The sequence below is a fragment of the Plecotus auritus genome, assembly GCF_963455305.1.
Source record: "Plecotus auritus genome assembly, chromosome: 6".
Lineage (NCBI taxonomy): Eukaryota > Metazoa > Chordata > Mammalia > Chiroptera > Vespertilionidae > Plecotus > Plecotus auritus.
In genome coordinates, this window is record NC_137773.1 from 63,602,553 (window position 1) to 63,608,692 (window position 6,140).

At 44.1% G+C, this 6,140-nt stretch overlaps 2 pseudogenes across 2 annotated transcripts; one reads left to right on the plus strand and one right to left on the minus strand.

The window, feature by feature from the left end:
* Window positions 1-3,935: 3,935 nt before the first annotated feature.
* Window positions 3,936-5,272, minus strand: LOC308251656 (tripartite motif-containing protein 60-like; annotated as a pseudogene). The gene has a single exon. The product of its transcript is annotated as a tripartite motif-containing protein 60-like (transcript).
* A 561-nt stretch (window positions 5,273-5,833) lies between these two features.
* LOC308251657 (small ubiquitin-related modifier 1-like) lies at window positions 5,834-6,140 on the plus strand (annotated as a pseudogene). The gene has a single exon. The product of its transcript is annotated as a small ubiquitin-related modifier 1-like (transcript).

Below are 6,140 nucleotides of genomic sequence, written 5' to 3' on the forward strand. Positions count from 1 at the left end.
CAGGAAGGCAAATAATCCTTTCCACTAATATTTACAGGGTAAAATAAGATTGTTGTTAGAGTGTTAAATTTGACAGTAAAATAGTAGTCAAGTTCTCAGAATAATTTAAATTGGCTAATTGAAATAAGTGAATATTCCAGAAAAATTAATGGTAATGGACAAAAAGCTTTTCCTAAAGTGTTCACTAAAATTTTTATTGGTAGTTCATCTCATGTTAAAATTGCGTAACATATAATGAACCTAAAGCAGTCATATTTTAGTGCAAAAAATTAAAATTTAAAAGCTATCAAGACTACATTATAAAATTTCCAAAAGCCTCCTAATATTTAAATCAAAAAAGGGGGTATAGTAGAAGAATATCATGTAAGGAAAAATATCCTGTAAGTAAATTACATCTAGAAAGATTTTACTTTAGAATATCAACTTTCATTTTTAATGCTAACAGGAAGACACCCATGAAAAACACACATGGTGTCAAAACAAGCCAAAGGAAAATCGTTTGGGCAAAAAATGAAAAAGGATCCCAAGTCAAATATATAGAAAAGATTCCTTTATTAACGTTTGGTCGAGAATATGTTTGTATATTTTCAGAAAACAACTCCAAGACCATGTGGATTCCTGCAATAGAGAGGAATTGACAGGACTGCTCCAGCCATGAAGACAGAAGAGAAACAGTCCAGAGATGGAAGACACTGACGACGCCTTGCCATACTAGCAGTCAGCAGCTGTGCGTCGCTGCAGGTTGCCTAGGACCAAACCAGAGAGGGTCAGACCTGCATTACCACCATTTGTCCACCACCCAGAACTGAAATATCATTGCTGACATGTACACATAAGGAACTGTTTGACATTGAAATTGGGACTCAAAAGAACTGTTGGCCCAGACAGAAACTCACTACAGACTGATTCATTTGCCTCTCAGCATAACCATTATTGCTTGTCTCATTTTCAGTTCTTATAAGTATATTCCTAGTATCACATGATCTTACTCATCTAGGGGAAATAATGAACAACATAAACTGATGAACAAAAACAGACCCGGAGACAGGGAAGCATCGATCAGACTGTCAAACCTCAGAGGGAAGGTAGGGGAGGTGGGGGTAATGGGGAGAGATCAACCAAAGGACTTGTATGCATTCATATAACCCTAACCAGTGGTCAAGGACAACAGGGGGGTGGGGGCATGCGTGGGGAGGGGTTTGGGATGGGAATGGGGGGACGAGGACAAATATGTGATACCTTAATCAATAAAGAAATTTTTTTAAAAAAGAAAAGAAAATGGAATGAGAGAAAAGTGTATGTCTCTTTCTGGTGTTGGCCTTCAGTGCTCCCTCTTTCTCTGGTTGTAGTGACCCAGTGCTGTGACAACACATGACTGAGGGAGTTAGATCCCTGGGTGAGTAATGGAGCAGCGCCCTGCTGGCCTACAATGCACTTTACAAGAGTAAGCACCTGAGATCACCACAGCATAGCAGGGCTACTCTGATCAATGCAGGGGTCACTTGTACCTCAATGGGAGCTCTACTCAGCATCTTTTCAAGATATGCTTTATAGACAAATAGTACAGAGATAGGCAGAGTAAAACTGTATTTCCAAATATTGTAAACAATACACATATAGGCATACAAACAGAAGCATGTTCTCAAAGGTTGGCAATTTCACATAATGTCAAAAACGACTATGTAACCTTTGGAGGTCATACAGGGATTGTCAAAGGCAGGTTTACAGCCCTGGCCGGGTGACTCAGTTTGTTGGAATGTGGTCTCCTATATCAAAAAACTAGCAGATTTGATCCCCATTCGGGGCATGTAGGTATCAGGTGCAATCTCCGGTCAGGGTGAGTATAAGAAGGAATGGACTGAGGTTTTCCTCTCTCTCTCCCTTTCTCTCTCTATAAATCAATAAACTTATCACCAGGTGAGGATTTAAAACAAAAGTGTGTTTACAGTGGTTAATATGCAACAGTTTATTCTTGTGTTATTTGTTATTGATTGCTGTACATATTTGTATCACTACTGTCAACTTGTTTTTGCTCAGCCCTGTACATGAAAATTTTATAAAACATTAGAGGTCTGGTGCACGAAATTTGTGCACGGGTAGAGTACCTAAGCCTAGCTGGCAATAGGAGCTGATTGAGGTCTTCCTGGGGCCTTCCTTCAAGCTGCCAGCCAGGGCCTCCCTTCCCTGGGGCATTCCTTAGTTTTGCGCCACCCCCTGGTGATCAGTCCATGTCATAACAAGTGATCGAACTCCTGGTCGAACTCCCGTGGGGACAGTTTGCATATTAACCTTTTTTATATATACTAGAGGCCCACCCAGCCTGAACCCTCTCCAATCTGGGACCCCTCAGGGGATTAGGCTCGATCCTGGGGATTGGACCTACACCGGCAGTTTGACATCCCTCTCACAATCCAGGACCACTGGCTCCTAACTGCTCACCTGCCTGCCTGTCTGATCACCCCTAACTGCCCTCCCCCTTGCTGGCCTAGTCACCCCCAACAGTCCCCGCCCCCCCACCATCCTGGTCACCCCTAACTGCTCCAAAATTATATGGAAAATAATAAAAAATAACGTGTTTCTTTTAATGATATATTTTATTGATTTAAGAAAGGAAGTGAGAAAGAGAAACATCTATGATGAGAGAGCATCATCCATTGGCTCCCTCCTGCACATCCCCTACTGGGGATTGAGCCAGCAACCAGGGCATGTGCTCTGAGGAGGACTCGAAACATGACTCCTGGCTCATATCTTGATGCTCAACCACTGAGCAAGGCAGGCTGGGCTAGAATGTCTTTACCTAATTCCTGACTTAGATCAGTGAAATCTACCAGCCTCCCTAGGACTCAGCAAATGCAGCACAAACTGCAAGGACACCCTTGCCTAGGGAACCAGTGTGTGTTATAATCCAAAGCCAGAGGAGAAAGCCCCAGGGCTTGGGGGGGGGCTTCATATCTGGAAAATCCTGTTGACAATGTCAATGGAGGTGACCAGCTTACATGGTCAGGGTGGAAGGCACCCAAAATTGGTTTCAAATGTTCACACTGATGACTCACCACATACCAGAAGAGTATGAAAAAGTGTATTACTCAAGTGATGAGGTTTTAGTGAGAGAGTAGGGTGGATATTAGAATAAGAAACAAAATAACAGAGAGCACAGGGAAAAGGGAGTGGCTTGTGTTGATGGTGGTTACTGGGTGCTTTTGGTGGGAGACTGTTGACACTAATGGAAACTTGCTTGATTGAAACTTCCCCCCTGCACCCAAGGATGGAGCACCTGGACTTTCTCATAGGCATTCCCAGGGGTAAGGTCAGGAAGGAGAGAAGAATGCATCCTAAAAGTTTTTAATATTTAAACATCAAAACTGGAATCAGGATCTTTATTATAAGTACTATAGGCCTGGTGCACGAAATTCTGAAGGGGGGGGAGGGGGATGTGTGTCCCTCAGTCCAGCCTGCACCCTCTCCAATCTGGGACCCCTCAAAGGATCTTCGACTGCCCATTTAGGCCCGATCCTGGTGGCAGTTGGACATCCCTCTCACAATCCAGGACTGCTGGCTCCCAACTGCTCACCAGCTTGCCTGCCTGATTGTCCCTAACTGCTCCCTGCTGGCCCGATTGCCCCTAACTGCCCTCCCCTGTCAGCCTGGTCACTCCTAACTGTCCTCCCCTGCAGGCCTGGTTGCCCCCAACTACCCTCCCCTGCTGGCCCAGTAACTCCTAACTGCCCTCCCTTGCCAGCCTGGCTGCCCCTAACTGCCCTCCCCTGCCAGTCATCTTGTGGCAGCCATCTTGTGTTCACATGGGGGCAGCCATCTTGTGTGTTGGAGTGACAGTCAATTTGCATATTACTCTTTTATTAGATAGAGATAGGAGGATTCCTTTCTATAACAAGGGAAGAAACTAAGCACATACAAAATTTCTTCCTAATTTCTTATCACTTCACTCTGATGATGCTGATTGTAAGAGATTCTGAAGACAATGCAATGGAGAAATAAGGCATAAGTTTCCCTGTAAATGTATCAGTGATTCCATACATGCATGACCTGTTATTCAAATTATAAAATGAAACCTCTCCCAACTCATAGTCCAGAAAAAGACCAATATTCCATTGTCCAGTACGATTCCAGAGCCAATGCTGCCATTGCTTGGGGATGGTGATATGAAAGTATTTCCAGGGAAAGATGCTTTACACACACCTAAGTAATATAAACCTCTACCTCCTATGTTTACCACCCAAAAATGCCTGCCAGCATCAAATCCCTCAGAATTCAGGACATCTGCATAAGAAATAAGTGCCTGGGTATTGGGATGACCATCTGGTGTCCTATAGGTCACACTTTTTCTATCACTTGAGATAATGAGACTTGGATGGGCAGTTTCAGGATCCAGTGTCACCTCTACCTGAAACTTGCGGATCATTTTATGCAGGCCCAAATAATGTTGGGGGAGAGTGAAAATCACCATATGAAAAGACTGCAGGGGTCTCTAGGTTTCCATAGCTGTTATGAATCATTTCAATACCCGTGAGTAAATCCAGGTCTGTCTGCAAACACTTGTCTTCTATTTCAATTAACAGATTTCTTAGCTTGAACATATGGTATGAAATTTGCCTTCCATTTTCAATTAGTTTTTCTTCAACATCATTCTCTTCTATAAGTACATCGTTATCAAGTTCATCGTGCTCTATTTCCAAGAAACATTAAGTTCTTTACATTCATTGTACAATTTCTCCCTCCATTTTTCCATCTTTATCATTGCTTCCCAAGTATTTGCAACTTGGATTTTATGTACCCTTTCAACATTTTCAAGGTGATTAGTGAGGGCCGCCATATACTTTTTGAGCATCCTCCTGTGATTAGCTGCAGCTTCCTCAATGTGGTTCAGGGACTGATCCTGGTGGACGGATGAGACCCTGCACCGGGCACACAGAAGCTCCAGGTCCTTCTCACAGAACAGAGTCAGAACCTTGTTGTGCTTCCCACACAGGGGTATGTTTTCCTGCAATTTCCTCCGGCTCCCTGAGGTGGGGATCTGCTGAACAATCTCAGTCATGTGACATAATTGGGTGTTCCTCTTCAAGCTCCTGTCAGGGCAGTGGTGGAGGCAAACAGGACAGAGAAAGGTGCCCTGTAGACTTTCCCAGCGCTGCTGGATGCAGAAGGGACAGAAGTTGTGCCCACACTCAGTGGTCACTGGGTCTCTCAGGTGATCCAGGCAGATGGGGAAGCTGGCCTCTGCTTGGAGCTTGGCCAGGGAAGCTGCAAAGGCCATTGTGCAGTGAAGGTGCCTATCAGAAGAGACTCACTTCAGTCCGTGTGATCATCCAGGAGCGAGGAAATGCGAGAAGCTGAGGTCTTCTCTGGCCTTCCTCTCTGTGGAAGGCACTAGGAGCTTCCAAGAAGAGTTCCAGTGGCCAGCTGACATCCAGTCTTCCTGTCACCTTCTCCTGTGTTTAATGTCAGTTTCCCCGAGTGAAGATCAGCTGTATACTCTGGTCAAAAAAGCAAGCAACATGCAAGTCATAAGTGGTTTCTGTGGACAAAAAGATATCACCATTTAAAGTTCAACCAGCATTAACCCTTTCTTCTTTGTATGAACAGCATGTCAGGTAGTCCAAATCAGTTATTATGACAATATTTAAGGAGGAGTTAGAAGAAAAGTCTGTTTTGCAACTTAAAAGGAATTAGACAATCTAGGAAAATTTATTATTGGCCTCAAGCATCACAAAAAATGTCATCTTGTACTGTGGGGAAGAGAGAAGGATTTGTAAGCCCAGGAGTGAGGTCCTGCTACCAGAGGATGCTTCTCTGCAGAGACCCCAGGTGAAGCACCATGCACGTGTGTGACCAGGAGGCAAAACCCTCAACAGGGGACAAGGAGAATAAGAATGAAGGAGGATACATTCAACTCAAAGTCACTGGACAGGGCAGCAGTGAGATTCACTTCAAAGTGAAAATGACAAAACACCTGGAGAAAGCCAAACAATCATGCTGTCTAAGATGGGAGTTCCAATGAACTCGCTCAGGTTTCTCTTGGAGGGTCAGGGAATGGCTGATAATCATACTCCTAGAGAACTGGGAATGAAGGAAGATGTGAGTCAAGTTTTTCAGGAACAACAGGGGGTCATTCAATGGTTTAG